Source organism: Suricata suricatta, chromosome 5 (genome assembly GCF_006229205.1).
Source record: "Suricata suricatta isolate VVHF042 chromosome 5, meerkat_22Aug2017_6uvM2_HiC, whole genome shotgun sequence".
Lineage (NCBI taxonomy): Eukaryota > Metazoa > Chordata > Mammalia > Carnivora > Herpestidae > Suricata > Suricata suricatta.
In genome coordinates this window covers 76,268,438-76,285,919 of record NC_043704.1, presented here as the reverse complement: position 1 = coordinate 76,285,919, position 17,482 = coordinate 76,268,438, and positions in this window count along the sequence as shown.

Sequence of the window (17,482 nt, the reverse complement as noted above, 5' to 3'; positions counted from 1 at the left end):
TTGGCAAATGTCCCGTCAATTACACTCTTTAATACTTGCTTTAATTGTAATGGTTTTCTTTTTAAGTCAAAGTCTTTCAGTATATCCACAATTCCAATTTTATGGCTCCAAAGATGTGCTAATGACCTCTGGCCTTGGCATTTACTTCTTCTGTCAGGAGAACCCTAGATGCATTAGCTCTAAAACTGACTCAGTTTCCTATGCACAAACAGCAGCATGAGACAATGTGAAAGAAGGACAATGGCCCAACTTTTCACTAACCCATTGCTTTAATAAATTCCCCAAATAAAATCTAAACTACTTAATTTGATACTCAGTCTTGTTTTTCTTTCCCAGGCTCATTTTCACTATATGTCTGTGCACCACAGTAAGCTTTCAATTCCTGAACACACCTTTCACTTCCTCACTTCAGAGATTTGCTGACAAATTTCTGTCTATGGAGACTCCATTCCTGCACCATTTCACCTACTTATTCCTCAAGCTTCTGATCAAATGCCGCAAGTTCTGTTTTCAGCAACTGAAATATCTCGTAATTTGGAGGCAAAATTGGATAAATTCAGAGTAAACAGCAACTGAAATATCTCGTAATTTGGAGGCAAAATTGGATAATGCTCTGAAACTTTATATCTAGGTATAAAGTTAAATGAATGGAAAGAATAATTGACCCTTCAGTTTCTGTTCTCTCTTGAGCCTAAAAATTCAAGGACAATATTTAAAACTTAATCCTTAAAGTTTTCCATACCATAGTGTTTCAAACCCTGTCATTTAAATATACCTTGATCCCTTTCACCATTATTTCTTTACTATATTATTTGGATTAGCTTTTTAAGCTCTTTTCTTGTTAAAGTGTGTAAGCATGGAAAATGGAAAATCAGTACTACCTAATAAACAAAGAATATACAACTATGATGAAAAAGGGTATAATCCCAAACTATTATTACAGAAAAGATTGAAAAGGCACCTGCCAGGTGAAGAGCCAAACTATCGCCATGACAGGCTTAAAATAAGCCTTAGAAACTAGAAGGCCTTAGTTTCAGATTCCCTGAAACAATCAGGCAGTTACACCTTGCTCAAGAACTGCCCCTAAACCAGTCAATCAGTAAGGACCAAGAGGATGCTTAACATTCCTGAGGTTGAGGGTTTGGGGGCTGGGGACAATAGAGAGTTACTTAATGTTAGTTAGCCAATCACTCGCCACTTGCCCAAACCCCACATGGGGGTCCTTAGCCCACCCCGTAATTGGTTATTTTCAAGGAACACCAAATGTCATGATTGGGTCCTGCCAAATGTAACAGATGCCCTAGAGACTCTGAGTGGTTAAGGTTGTTACTAGGACTGCTGTGCCTATGTCACAATTCCTTGTAACTCCCCCTTCACCCCATCCCTCACCCCAACTGTAGTAAAAACCCTGCCCAACTGATGATTGGGGCTCTCAGCACGGATCCACTGCGTTGGTGAGGTCTGAGAGACTGAGCTTAAGCCCAAATAAACGGCCTTTGCTTTTGCATATGTGATTTGGACTCCTTGATGGTCTTGGCTGTTGGGGATTTTGTGATCTGGGCATAACAGAGGCTCAGTCAGTTAAGCATCAGACACTTAGTTTCAGTTCAGGTCATGATCTCATGGTTAGTGGGTTTAAGCCCTGCATCAAGCTCTGTGCTGACAGTGTGGAGTCTGCTTGGAATTCTCTGTTTCCCTCTCCCCTTGCCTCTCTCTCACTCAAAAATGAATAAATATGCATTTTTTAAAAAAGAAAGAGTAAAAAAATATAAACTATACTGATAATAAACCTGATCATTCATATATAACATATTGATAATAAATCTAATAATCCAAAATGAAGACTTGGCAATAAACAACAAATGAAATGGCAAGTTAAATATGAGTCAGTATTAAAGACATGTTCAGCTCATGGTTCCTTAATTTAATAAAAATGTTTTTAAATATAAATAAGATTGTTTGGATTTTTAAAAAATTTTGATGTTAAACAGCAGGTCAAGGAACCCCAATTCCTATCAGGTTTGCCTTCTTTTCTGATAAGGTTGGGTGCTGATGACTAATTTCTAAACAAAATGTTATGTATGACTTTTGCTCTACAAACATGTGTTTCAGGAAATCTGATGCAATCTCCTGAATCTTCTGTCAGATTTTAGCTGATGTTGGCAAAGTAATGAAAAATAAGTGCCTTATTCATGACCCTTTCACCTACTTTGGAAAGAAAGGCTCACAAAGACCTTTAATTAAAGTTTTTCTCACTCTTAATAATCAAAATATTTTACTAAATTCTTTTCATGATTATATATATATATACAAATATATATATAATCTAATTGTTCAAATAAAAAAAGTTCACTATCGATTATATTAAACAGATAAATGAAGTTAGAGTATTTGTTTCTGGGGCTGTTAGTGTATACACAGTAATAATATGTAACAAGGGTATTGTTGCCACTTATTGAGCAATAACCCTATGCCAGGCCCTGTTCTAAACATTTCACATATCAGTATCTTACTTACCTTCTATATCAGTCCTTCAAAAATTATAAAGTTGTTTTGATTTTTCACCTTTTACAACAAAGGAAAAGTTATGGCGCCAAAAGGAAACCTAGATACACTGCAGAGTCCCACTTCTAACTCACGTTGTCTCTTGTCCTCAGTTAGGAAAACAGAAATGTAAAATGATTGGTTGTTCCAATAAGAAAGATCCCAATTTTAAGAGAAACTTACAACATTTTGCTTCAGATTTTCAAGAGCAATTTTATTTTCATCTATTAGTCTATTTCATTTATAGCTTCTGAATAACATTTCTATTTTGTCAGTGAAAAAGTTGTCAAGTTATCATTTATAGATAACTCATAAGATTCATTTATATCTTAACTATATCTCATAATCAGTGACAGGAAAAGCACAGATAATCAGGGTCCATCTGGTGACTCAAACACATGTGAATAATTAATTTCTGACTCTATTAAACAATTGGGCTTTTTCTACAGTAAGTAAAAAATTTAAACATTTTATTTGGACCTCCCTCTAACCCTGTGATTTCTTAGTAGAATTTTTTAATGTTTTCTTTTTTTAATTTTTTAAAATTTTTATTTATTTTTGAGAGACAGAGAGAGAGACTGCAAGCAAGGGAGGTGCAGAAAGAGACACACACAGAATCCAAAGTAGGCTCCAGGCTCTGAGCTGTCAGCACAGAGCCTCACATGGAGCTTGAACCCACACATCTTGAGATCACGACCTGAGCCAAAGTCGGATGCTTAACCGACTGAGCAGCCCAGGTGCCCCTTTTAGTAGAATTTTTAACACACAGTTAAATGAGTGGAAAAAACAGCAGACAGAAAGAAGAAGGCAGGGGTGCCTGGGTGGGTCAGTTGGTTAACTATCCGACTTTGGCTCAGGTCATGATCTCATGGTTCGTGGGTTCCAGCCCCACATCGGGCTCTGTGCTGACACCTAGTTCAGAGCCTGGAGACTGTCTTCAAGTTCTGTGTCTCCCTCTCTCTGACCCTCCCCTGCTCTCACTGTCTCTCTCTCAAGAATAAAAAAACATTAAAAATTTTTTTTAAAAAAAGAAGGTGGCAAAAGTGGAAGCTTTGGCATTCTGATAAGTGTGGGTGTGGATTTTTTTTATTTAAAAGAGTTCAGAAAGTATTTTTTCAAAATAAAGTAGAAATGTTTAATCAAATACCTTGACAACCTTTTAAATTAGGTTATTTGTCTTTTATTATATTATTAATTTATTATTATTAATTTATTTTTTATTATAGTATATTCTTTAGTATTATATATTAAGAGTTCTTTATATTCTGGATGCTAGTCCTTTATCCAATATATAATTTGCAAATATATTTCTTCTTTCTGTGGATTATTTTTGCACTTTATTGATAATATCCTTTGAAGCACAGTTGTTATTTGGATAAAGCCCAATATTTGTTTATTTTTTATGCGTGTGTGTGTTTAGTATATCTAAGATATCATGGCCTAATCCAAAGTCATGAAGACTCATGCCCATGTTTTCTTTTAGAATTTTGTAGTTCTAATTAGCTCTAAAATGTAGGCCTTGCCCCATTTTGCTTTATGTTTTGTATGTGGTGTATGGTAGGGGTTCAACTTTATTCTTTTATATATAGATACCCAGTTGTCTCAGCACCATTTTGATAAGCGATTTTATTTTTGGTCTCTCAATTCTATTCCATTGATCAGTTTTTCTATCCTTAGGTCACCGCCATACTATCTTTTTTTTTTTTTTTTTTTTTAGTTTGATTCTTTTTAAGTAATCTCTACACCCATCATAGGGCTCAAACCTACATCCCTAATATCAAGAGTCGCATGCTTTACCAACTGAGTCAGTCAGATGCCCCCACATATTATCTTGGTTGATGAAGCTTTGTAAGTTAGCTTCGAAATGAGGGAGTGTGAGACTTCCAAATTTTTCCTTATTTTTCAGAATCTCTTTCATTTTTGCATGAATTTTAGAATTAGCTTGCCAATTTCTGTAAAAATGGCAATTGGGATTTGATAAGAATTACATTGAATTTGTAGATCAATTTGGGAAATATCACCATTTTTAAAATATTGATTCTTCCAAACCATGAACATGGTCTTTCTAATTTTTTAGATCTTCAGTGTCTTTCAAAGCCTTACACTAATTTTGTTCAATTTACTCCTAAATGTTTTCTCTTCTTGATGCTATAATAAATGGAATTATTGTCTTAATTTAACTTTCACATTGTTCATTGATGGGGTATGAAAATACAATTGATTTTTGTACATTGATCTTGTTTCGTGAAACCTTTCTGACTTCATTTATTAGCTCTAACCTTTTGTTTGGTTGGTTGGTTGGTTGGTTGGTTGGTTGGTTGGCTGGTTAATGGTTGGTTTTGTTTTTTTAAAAAATTCCTTAGAATTTTCTCTATAGAAGAGCATGTCATCCATAAACATAGTTTTATTCTTTCCTGTCCATTCTAGGTGGCTCTTATTTCTTTTTTGTGTCAGTTGTTCTGGCTATAACCTCCAGCACAATGTTTAATAGAAATGGTGAGAACACACCTACTTCCCTTGTTCCTGGTCTCACAGGGGATGGATTTCAAACTTTCACCTTAAGTACAATATTAGTTTTAGATGATGGTTTTTGCAGGTGCCCTTTACAAGATTGAGGAAATTCTCTTAAATTCCTAGTTTGTTGATTATTTTTATTATAAAAGAGTATTGGATTTTGTCAAATGCTTTTCCTCATTTACTGAGATGATCATGTGATTTTGTCCTTTATGCATAATGTATTGCACTGATTGATTGTTAAATAAACCTTGAATTTCTGGGATAAATCCCACTTGGTGTATGATCCTTAGTAAATGCTATTAGATTCAGTTTGCTAGTATTTTATTGAAAGTTTTTATATCTATATTTATACAGGATGTTCTGTAATTTTCTCGTTATTTCATTGTTTAAGCTTTGGTATCAGGATAATACTGGCATCATAGAGTGAATTGGGGAAACTTCTCTCCTCTTTTATTTTTTGAAGACTTTATTAAGGATTGGTATTTATTCTTCTTTAAATGTTTGGTAGAATTTAACAGTTAAATCACCTGGTTTTTTACTTTTCTTTGTGGGAAGTTATTGAAATACTAATTCAATCTTATTTTTATAGGTCTATTCTACCTCTTGATTTTATTTTGATAGTTTGTGTCTTCCCAGGAATTTGTCCATTTCATCTAGAAAATCTAATTTTGGGTATATAATTTTGTTCATAGTATTCCTTTATACCTTTTTATTTCCATAGGTTTTCAGTAATATCACCAAGCTGCTAAATGTAATTATTAATATTTTAGTATAGAAATAAAACATTGAGATATTTTGTTACTTCTTTATTAAGAAGAACCATGAGATATAGAGACCTCGCTTGCAAAATCCATGGGAGAGTAATAGTAATAAAACAAATACACCTAACACTGAACACCTGCAAGAAGTAACATCCAGAAGGGGCTCTAAACCAATAAACAGGCAAGGTAACTGAAATTTCCAGACATAGACACAATGTAATATAGGAGCTTAATGTTTTCAAGTAGCACTTTTGATAATAGTTGAAAGCATGGAAGGTGTCTGAGTAGAAGTAAATAGGGGCTTAGATTCTGGTCAGACTAGGGACTTAAAATGAAGGGTCCAATATATGGTTCTTTTCTTATAGCATATAATGCAAACCAAAATATCATTCAAAAATGTAACTGAGATAAATCACTGGGCAAGAAATCATATAAAGCACAGTCTGTGGAAATAAAAAGAGAGGAAAAACTTAATTAAAAATCCAGTGTAAGAAAAATGATTCCCTAAGCTTACAGATGTAGGAAACTAGACTCTTTGAACTGAGACTAGAGGAAGAGACTTTCAAAAAAAGGGTTTGGGCCTCAGTTTGAAGGGTAGACTCCTTGGCCATCAGGGGCCTTGGGCTATGACAAATGTCTCTAAGCTGACCTTCTTCTTTCACCTACTATGGAGATGGTAGCTGTAAAGATGGTTTATCAGTTGTAAAGGGGTCCATTTGCCACTATCATTTAAACAAACCTTTCTCTCTCTTATCTTAAACAATAAATAAACTTTACTACACTATTCACAACTTCAAACTACTTCCCCAGTAGTCCCTAGTTTCTCTCACCATCAAAGCCAAACTTCAGGAAATAATTTTCTTCCTCTGTTTCTTTCCCACGTATTTATTCACTTCAGCCCATTTCAATCTTCCTTCTACCTTCCTGTTTCCAGCTCCATGAAATAGCCCTCTCTCTCCAAGAACATCATTGCTGCCAAACCCTATGAGCCCATTCGGGTTCTGCGCTCCCTGTGTATCTTTTTCAGAATCTTGGTTGACCACAGTCTTCTCATTGAAAAACTCCCTGGTTTTCTCCTACTTTACTAGTCATTCCTTTTCAGGTTTTTTTTTTTTAACATTTCTTCCTCCTGTGACATTTGAAAGGTGAACCTTGTCAGAATTTTGTTCTAGATTCTCTTTTCTTACCATGTTTCAATCTCTTCTAGGAAATGCATAACTTTAATCACTACACACATGCCAGTGACTCCAAAATGTATACCTCTCTCCTCACCTCTCTTTTGAGTACTGTACCTGAATTTTTTAAAAGGTTCTCAACCACATACAAAGCAAACCCTTCCTTTTCACTTCAATGTTTCATGTCTCTTCCAGCGTTCACTAACTAAGCAGGATGGCCATTTACCCAGTTATTCATTCAAGAACCCCATTGCTCTCCCTTCCTCCCCATCTTTTTTCAATAAATTGCAAATCTCTGTCATTAAACCACTTAAGTATTTTTCAAATCTTTCCATGTCTGTCTTTCTAGGCACCTCCTTGACTAGGGAGTCATCACCTCATTCCTACACTACTGAAAAGCCATTAATACCAAGTTTCCTTGTACCAGTGTTGCTCTCCTTTAATCCATTTCCCACAAAGATTCTAGAGTAATCTTTGGAAATGCAAATGCCAGACTGTAATATTCCTACTTAAAACCCTTCAACACTTTTTTGTTACACTTAGGATAAAAATTCAATGTCATGAATTGAATGGTCTATAAAATCCTTCAGTATCTGCCTCCATTTATATCTTCAATTCATCCAGACTCATTTTTACCTTTCCACAGTTTAGCCACAATGATCTTTTTAGTTCTTCAGAAATGTTGAGCTACTTTCTGCCACAAGGACTCTGTACCTTCAAGGAGACATACTTCCTTCTTCCCACTTACACACACACACACACACACACACACACACACACACTCCATTTTAAGCCTCAGTTAAAATTGTCACTTCCTCAGCAAATTCTCTCTGATTTTTCCAGACTAGGTAGGTCTGCCTGTCATATCCTTTCACTGTATTTTTCCTAACTAGCACATATTTTGACTCTAAAGAAATTACTATGTATGTTTCTGTGCATTGTCTGTCCTTATTGCCATGTTCATAACCATATCCTCAGAAACCACAAGAGGTTTGGGTACATAATAATCCCAAGCAAAATATCTAGTGATTAAGCAAATGAATAAACAAGTAGAATAAGAGTCCATTTGCAGTTCCGTTTGTGCTTGGGTGCCTCCCATTAGTCCAACTACTTCAAATCCACCTACCAAAGGAAGGAAGGTTCCTGACTATTCTAGACACAGAATAGAGCTATTTCAAGGAAGATGAGGGACAAGTGTTTCCAAAACAAGGAAGGGATGAGATTTCCAAAATCAGAGTCTCAGTGCTCAGAGGAAAAGAGGGAAAGAGAGCCAAAGACTGGCATATTTCTGTTGCTGTGGTTTTTCTCCCAAATAGAGGAGGTACGTGGCATTGAGCAAGTGAGGTGAAGGGGAACCAAATGTGACTTTGATTTAATGGGCAAGTTAACTTGTGAACACCTTAGTAGGCCACGCAATAAACTGTAATGATGCTTGCTATACCTGAGAATGAAAGTCAATATCCATGATAAAGAAAGTGTTGAAGCCAAGAGACTTCAGAATAGGAAACTGGCATCCTGCACATTCATTTAAGGTCTGAATCAAGGCTTTTCCAAAGGGGGTTGGGAGAAAGGAGCATTTTTCTAAGAGATTCTCTTCAAATGTAACTTCTATGCCTTTTCTCCTTGTGTGTAACTCTTGGATTTGAACTGCAGATGGAAGGATTTGTCCCTTGAAAGTGTCTAACTCATGGAGGAATAGATCTATGTTTGGCCACATTCCTGACTTTACTCTTGTTAGGAACTAATTTTGGGTGTTTTGTTCACTCCTCTCTGTTCCTGATTTCAACTTTCTCCTTTCTCTTACTCTGAGAGCTGGCTTACAGCTTGCCTCACTACATGGTGAAGGTAGGAAAATACTTTCAAGAGACCATTCTTTTTTTCACACAGTTCCCATTGTCTAGAAGATCCGTATCCTTCATTATCCTGGGAAACTCATTAAAAAAAAAAAAAGTCTGAGGTCCAAGATTATATTTTCCAATTAAGAATTATTCAGTCTTCTTAGGACAGAATTCATTGCCTCTTCTTCTGTATATTTAAAGCATAATATAACTTGTGTCTGTGTGTCTGGGGTCTCTCTCTAAACCTGAGTTGCTTGAGCATAGGGACAATAATTCCTTTCTTGCTCCTTGTAACATATCCCTTCCAGCATGTGGTAGGAGTTAAATGAAAAAATGGATGGAAAATAGTTAGCATGGGTCCTGGAACACAGTTCATGATTGCAAATTCTGGTTAAAGGGAATAGTAATTCCACCATTGATTCTCCTAATTTAAATAATCTCTATTTACTAAGAAAATTAATTTTAAGAAAATATTATCATAAAAATTCACATAAAGAAATATGTACACTGTCATGTAGCCAGGCTAAGTGTTCTTTGGTCACCTAGTTAAGAAAAAAGCTGACACCTTTCTGTATCTCCATATAACATTGGTACTTCCAAGCTCTGGGCTTCAGGCTTTCATAAAGTGTTGAGGTTAATTACATCTGTGATCTCTTCCCCTTGAATACTCTCTGGCAATATTCTGCTGAACACTTTCTCATAATGTATTGTTCTCCATTTATAGCATGTATAATCATCATTGTTTTTTTGAAAAAAGAAAAAAAGATCATTTAAGATGATTTTTTTACACTTGCATACCCAACATAGTATCTAGCACAACAGATCTCACAAAAAATTCATTGATGAATTATGGAAAAGTCACTCCTTTAGCTCAGAATGACTACTCTTTTTCCTCAGTAAATCTATTTTTTGTGTGCATTCAAGTTTATCACTTCCTTTCTTTTCATTTGTAGTAGTGACTTCCTGCTTACCCACAATATGTAACCTTTCTCTCCTTGATTGAGCCATCTTCTCTTTTCTTAGGTGAATTCCAGCAAGTCATTTTGGGTGGCCAAACATATTTATGAATTTACATAAGCCTTAGTCAAACCAGCAGGAGAATTTGTCTCATTCTAGCTGATGGCCTAAGCATTTGAATAGAAAACAACAAAGTAATTCAGACATCATTGGCTTTACATAATCCATTTTGCTCAGTCCTAGATGATTCACAATGCTACCTTAGCCTCCACAAATTTCCTTTCATTTCTCACTACAATATATTTCAAGATTTCACTCTGAGAAAACTTCTATGTTATTAATACATTAAATAATAAATTAAGATAGATATTGAACAATTCACTTTTAATAACTACATTCTTGGTGATATTAATACGTTTATAGAACTTCAGTCCAAAGAGAACTGCTTTAGGGAGAAGATGCCATTATCATAATGAGATTTCTTCCTCTGACACAAACCATTAGGTGGAGTCAATATTTATGAAGCTTTTATCCTAACTTGTGTAATTTGTAACTCCTGCCTGGGTATGACTTTGCAGCTCAGTTGTTAAGTCCATTAACTACTAAAACAGGATGAACTCAGATTTATTGCCACTACTAGGAGCTTTGTGAGGAGGTGTGGGTTGAGAGGGAAAAAGAGTCCTTGGAAATAGGAGGACACAGAAACAATCAATTTTGTTGACTGCTGAGATTTAGCTCCACAGATAGTTTTAGTATAAGATACCTCCTTTAGGCACAACTTACATCCCTTGAACAGGTATCCATTTCCTGGAATTTAAGAGGGAAGAATTTAAGACAAGATTTGGATAGTAGTATCTAAGAACACATTCCCTTAAAAAAACAAACAAACTCACAGTTAATAACCAAGTATCTATTTCCCAAACATTATTACCGTCAGTGAGCTAAGTGATATGAGGGATACAATCATTCAAGAAGCTGTGTTCCACAATGGAAAGGGCCCATCAGTAAGATTCATAATGCCTAAACTCAACCTATGATGCACTATTCATGAATGTCATAACAATTGGTGAGACCCAATTTCTTTTTCTTTTTCCACATCCAACATTCTTCTTAGTACTTCAGGCTGATGGTGCAGTGAGCAGTTGCCTATGGAGTATTATGTACATGATCTTGACCCACACCCAAACCATTTATAGTTCTAATATTTGCTGTAGCAAGACACAGACTAGGATGCACACACTTGTTTAGATCCAGGTTGGTACCATATCCTTCACTGGAAAAGGATATATTGAAGAAGAAAGATATGGTTGATGGCTTTAAAAAGAAACCTGGTAGAGCTACCTGAAACTGCCTTCATCCAGTGAAAGACAGGGATTTGAGAAATAAATATTCTGGCCAACTTGAATGGGACAACTCTGAAGTATGTTATGGTGGATTATGCTCTAGTTGCCCACAGTGGTAACTTGTTTGATAACATACTCTTTTGGTTTCCTTCTTTCTCAGCCTCACTTCTCCTCTCCCTATCAGATCTCTTCTGTATTTCCTCCCCCAATAAACTACTTGCATTTGAAACCTTATCTCGAGGTGTACTTCTTCAGAAATCGAATTGAGGGGCACCTGGATGGCTCAGTCGGTTAAGCCTCCGACTTTGGCTCAGGTCAGGTCTCACATTCGTGGGTTTGAGCCCTGCGTCAGGCTCTGTGCTGACAGCTCAGAGCCTGGAGCCTGCTTCCGGTTCTGTGTTTCCTTCTCTCTCTGCCCCTCCCCCTCTCATGCTCTGTCTCTCTCTGTATCAAAAATAAATAAAACATTAAAAAAATTAAAAAAAAAAGAAATCGAATTGAGAAAACCACTCACACAATGTGAATATTTCACATTTCATTTTAACCTCAATATAGAAATTTGCCAAACATAAGATATGTATATTATTTATCTTTTCCTTCACTTACCTTATAAGAAAAAGATAGACTACATTGCTTTAGAAACATAAAAAATACAAGTTAACTTCAGAGGTAAAATCAACCTGTTCACAGATTTCATTGTCTGTAAATGAGACGTATTGATGATGGAACCCTAGCACATTTTACGTTTTGCTAACCATCTATTTGTCATGTGTTTCGTTAGTTTATATCTATTCTTGTTTTACCCCAAAAAAACTTAAGTCAAAAATATCAATAGCAACCAATTTCCATATTAGGTTCAGGAACTGCCCAAAGCATCATAGAGATATTGATAATAGTACAGAGACGTGCCTGGAAGTTCTTCAGCAGCTTGAGCACTAAATAGTCTCTGGTAAGGAGGGGACATTTTCATGCTTGAGGTTGCTGCAGATTTCCTATTAACTAATTCCCTAAAGAAGCTCCAGTTCACCTCTGGCAGACCTTTCCTCCTCAGCACATGAGGGATGGGCTACTGACAGGAAGAAGAGTGCACCCCACATAATTAAACCAAGGAGAGATTCCCAGGAATTACATGACTAGAAAGAATTAACAATCTCTGATCCCCAGTTTAATTAGCTAATGAATGCCTGGACAGGCACTAAGTCACTTTACTGATGCAGAAATCTGTTCCTACCACTCTGTGTGAAGACAGAATTAAATTCTTGGAAACTGAGCTTCCTTTGAACCCTTTGCTTGACTTTGAAGGCGCTCCGTGGACTGACCTCAACCTGCCTTTACAGTCCCCTTGCTGACCACAGTTCCATATGCCCTACATTTTTCTTTTTTTTTTTTTAATTACCTCTTTATTTTGAGAGAGAGAGAGTGCATGATCAGGGGAGGGGCAGAGAGAGGGGGAGAGAGAGAATTGTAAGCAGGCTCCACATGCAGCATGGAGCTCGGTTCGGGCCTGATCTCATGAACTGTGAGATCATGACCTGAGCTGAGATCAAGGCTGGAACACTCAGCCAACAGAGCCACCCAGGGAGGCATCACATGCCCTCCATATTTCTAATACACTGTGTTATAGCTCAAGTTTTTTCAAAAAGAAACTCTGAGACAAAATTATATGCTGATGCTTTACTGGAGGTTACTAAAAGGTGGCAGAATATGCCACTTTCCTATAAGGATTATTTAGAGCTAAAGACACTTCAAAAACAACAGTTGCAAGAGGGATGCTGTGACTTCTCTTTCTACCTGAAAGCAAGAAATAACACCCCGAATGGAAGCTATCATTTGGCTACCAGGAAAAAAACAACATTCTTATCACTGAGAGAAATCTATAAAAATAAACCTTGTTAAGCTAACACTTGTCTTTCTAGTCACTTCTCTAACCAATTAACTACCCTAGCCCAAGCCCATCTGTGTTGTCACATTTTCACAATTCACTACTCTTTGTCCAATTCAGTGTAGAGTAGCATTAAAATCGAACTGCTTCTTTGGGTCTTCATTTACTTATGAGGGATGCCTGTCATGTAAAACATGTCAAATACATTCTTTGCTTTTCTCCTCTTAATCTATCAATGCTGATTAAATCTCAGTCACAGTCAAAAACTGTGAGGGGGTTAGGGGTACCATTTTGCCTCCCCTATAGCACAAAAAATCACAAGATGAAAAAGAAAAGCAAGACTTGGAATGAAGGAAACCAAACACAGGGTGATGTGTTTATGTGCTCACTATAGTCTCACCTGAAAACATGTGTTTGATTGCTGAGTCCTGCCGGATAAATCTGGACTGACATCAGGGAATCACCACACCTTAAAATGGTCCATAGTGAATCAGAAGGGCAAGGAGATTCTCTGTTGCCTCCATCTCATCTTTGTATCTTTGGTCTATCCCATGGAGGGCTGAAACCCCTGCACTCTTTCTCAGGCTCTATTATTCCCCTATCTGCCCTGCAAGGCATCCAGTTGGGAAGCTGGAACCTCCTCAACTTTATTGCATCAAGAATCCATTGCAGTTGTCTCTCCTTGTCCATCAGGACCTTATGTAGGTCCTTATTTTGTTTGTGGTTGGACAGGCAGAAAGAGTTGGACCCTCATCACCATGGCAATATTGCTAAATGTCTATAGCTTAGAAGGAAAGCAAGGGGGCTAGTCCAGGGATAAAAGTAGAGCTGAGCCACATGAGTACATTCCAAGTGGCCAGGAGGCTTTCAAAACAATATGGACCTAACTGTAGAACCCCCTCTTGTACAGGACTACACTAAAAATGTACAGCCTCTAAGCCACTTAATTAAAGGATCTCGGTGTGTACCAGTTGCTGTAAACGTTGTCTCTAGTCAGGGAGACCGACATGTAGAATATTGTTTTCTCTTGTGTAGAAGTTGCAAAGGGGAATATATTTATTACTTTAAAGCAGAGTTTCTCAATCTTCACTCATTCAAATCTCATCACTGAGATTTGGGGTTAGAGAATTCCTTATTTGTGAGGGGACTTTCCTATGCTTTGTAGAATGTTTAGTTGCTTCTTTGGCCTCTACCCACATCTGATGTCACCCTGGCTTCAACACTGGTTTACAGCCCATTTGATGTCACCCTCTCTTACCAATTTTTGAATACCAAAAATGCCTCTAGACATTGCCAAATGTCTTTTGAAGGCAAAATCATTCCCAATTAATACTCATTCTTTTAGGCATGACTCAGTATGCCCCAATCACCAGACCCCAAGAACATTATCCCTATTTTTTTTGAGTTTTCTTTTCATTTTCTGACACATATGTCTTACTAGAGTATCAAGGACACTTGTCACCTCTTGTTTATCAAATTGATAAGAATGATGCCATCTGTAGAATTGACCACTGGGATATTCTGCAGAATGTGAGAATGATCATCATGGTCAGGATATCTGAGGATTGAGGTAAAACCCTGAGGGTGATATTGCAAACAAAGTAGGACAATAAACATAACCATGAAAAAGCATACTGTATTAGGTCCTTTATGGAAAATGGATCACTAATTTGTAATAGCACACCAAATGTCAGAGGCTGGTTAATGTGCTTCAATAAAGAGAATGCATCTGCTATTGGGAGTCAGTTCTCAGTGGGCATCCCACATTTTTGCATATCGTGTGAGTAGAGGCACTGATTTCCTTTTGTTCTAGACTATCTTTCAAAGTATGTTTTATAGCAAACAGCTTTAGAGGAGGAGAACAGAAAAAAACATTTCCTTTTGTAGCAAATGGTAGGTTCTAATATAAGAAAAATAATATTTTCTATCAAGGTAGATAAAGGATAAGCAGACTTACTTCCCATTATAAAAGATTAAGGATCACAAAGCTTGAGATTCTTCTCTTGTAACCACTGAGTGTGAAAAAAAAAAGCACCTGGCCCTCTTTGCATCACTCTATGTGAGTTAGGAGCTAAAAAACTGATGTTAAGCGTTGATGTTCTGCCTGCTATTTCTGTAATAAACTTCATTGTCTCCAACTCAGGAAGCTCATGTTTTCTGCCAGCATCCATGAAATTGTGGCAGACTAACTTATTAGCTTGCTAGTGGAGTAAAATCCCAGACTTTCTCACAGTTCTTGACAACCAAGAAAAAGTGGTGATTGAAGTTATGGCTTGGTCAAGGTTACAGTAGTCTCCATCATCCACTATGATCGAGGTGCGTTTCACAGAGGTCAGAGATAAAGTGATGGGGAACATGCTAGTAACTAACTTTGCTGCTTAAGCCTTTTACGGTGGCTCCAATCTCTTCAATCACTTTTGAATGTCCTATTGCTTCTTATTTTCCATTTTGAGGTAGGGGGAGGGCAGTTGCAGAAGCTTCCAGTTGGGACCTAGAGTTGGCTCTTATTCCAAAGATCAGAGAATCTGACACCTGTTAAGTATAATCCATTCTTAGAACATATTTGTTGACTTGGGATATAACCATAGGGTTAGTCTATAGACCCAGGTGGCCAGCTAAGAGACAGACTTGTGTCAGAATTGCATTTAAAATTAAATATGTATAAGTAAAGTTAAAAAAAAGAAGGTGCCCTTAACACTTGTCCTCTAGAAAATCCCTCTCTCATTAGGGGTCTAATATGATACTTCAGGCTTCCTACCAGTCAGTTCAAATTGCATATATGTCTTTTAAAAATCACCCAGGATGAGGTGATTTCTGCTCAGGTCATGATCTCATGGTTTGTGAGATCAGGCCCTGAGTTGGGCTCTGTGCTGACAGTACAGAGACCACTTGGGATTCTCTCTCTCCCTCTCTCTCTCTCTAAAAGTAAATAAATAAACATTTTAAAAAATCACCCAGGACAAGTAATCTTGTCAAAAAGCTGCAAGTTCAGTGGAGAAGGTTGGAGAAGATTTACCATATATGGTTACAGAGGTCCAGTCTCTCATTCAGTAGGACCTAGCTCTGTGAGTAGACTTAGATATGGAAACTGAAAGAAGGACTGTGATTTTCCAGTGCGGCTTTGGATGTCAGACCTCCCCCATCCACTTTCTATCTCTCTGTTAGGTATATAAAACAACTGTCCATCTTTGTTACCCCTAGGAAAACCATAATCTAAAAGTCATCATCATCCTTCTTTGATGGTCAAGCTCCTCTGACACTCCAGAATTTCCGCGTATTAACTTTGTATTTGGCCATTCCAGAATCCCATTTTCTTCATGTATTTAATTAGACTATTTCATAGCATTCTCTCCCACTGACAAAGGGAGTTACCACTGAGCTTCTTTTTAAAGATGTCAGTGCCTTTGTGTCTTTCTCAACTGTGCATTTATTATTACCTTAGCAAAGGTAGTATTCTTTGGGCTTTAAGTGGTAATTCTCAAGTGTTGTCATTCCAACATCTTCACTTCTCAGAGCTTTCTGAAAAATTCCTCAGTAATAAAGCATGAATGTTTTGGCATCTTGACTTCATTTACTGTAGGCATTATCATTGCCAGGCTTCAAGAAACCACACCCACAAACTCTTACACTTGTACTTCCCTCTTGGGCTGTACTAAAACTAAGTCTGGGTTTCAGCCCTGGAGACCATGAGGAATGGTAAGCATGAATCTCGAGGACACCAGTGGTCCTATTACAAGTCACTGTTTTACATAAAGTTTATTATGTGGTCTTTAGGTAATGCTGTGTTCTTCTGACAAGTAGAAAGAACTGATTCTACTGGCCCTGAGAGATCAGAGAATTTAGGAGGTTCAGATATCCAGATATCCTAATTTCTGGTCTCAGGGACCCCCATTTCTTACAATTGTCTTGAGATGTATCAAGTCTGCATTTACTTCTTTTCTGTAGCTCTTGCAACTTTATAATTACAAATGCCTCTGTACCAATGAAGTGTAATAGCCACTTGACCTCTTAATGCCTTTCCTTATACCTATACTTCATTCCACTTAACCAAAGGTGAAAGCTTGAATAACTGTAATTCCATTCTAGGCCAGAATATTTTGCCATTCCACTTAACAATAGCAATGGAGTGAGTTGCTTTGGCCCCGGAAGATGAATGATCTAATCCCAAAATCTCATCTTGAGGATTGGCTTCCTTCCTTCCATCCCTTCTTTCTTTTCTTTTCTTTCCTTTTCTTTTTTCTTTTCTTTTCTTTTCTTTTCTTTTCTTTTCTTTTCTTTTCTTTTCTTTTCTTTTCTTTTCTTTTCTTTTCTTCCTCTCTCTCTCTCTCTCTCTCTCTCTCTCTCTCTCTCTCTTTCTTTCTTTCTTTCCTTTCTTCTCTTTTTTTCTAGAGAAAGAGAGAGGCAGAGAGAAAGGGAGAGAGAGAATCCCAAGCAAGTTCTGCACTGTTAGCGTAGAACCTGATGC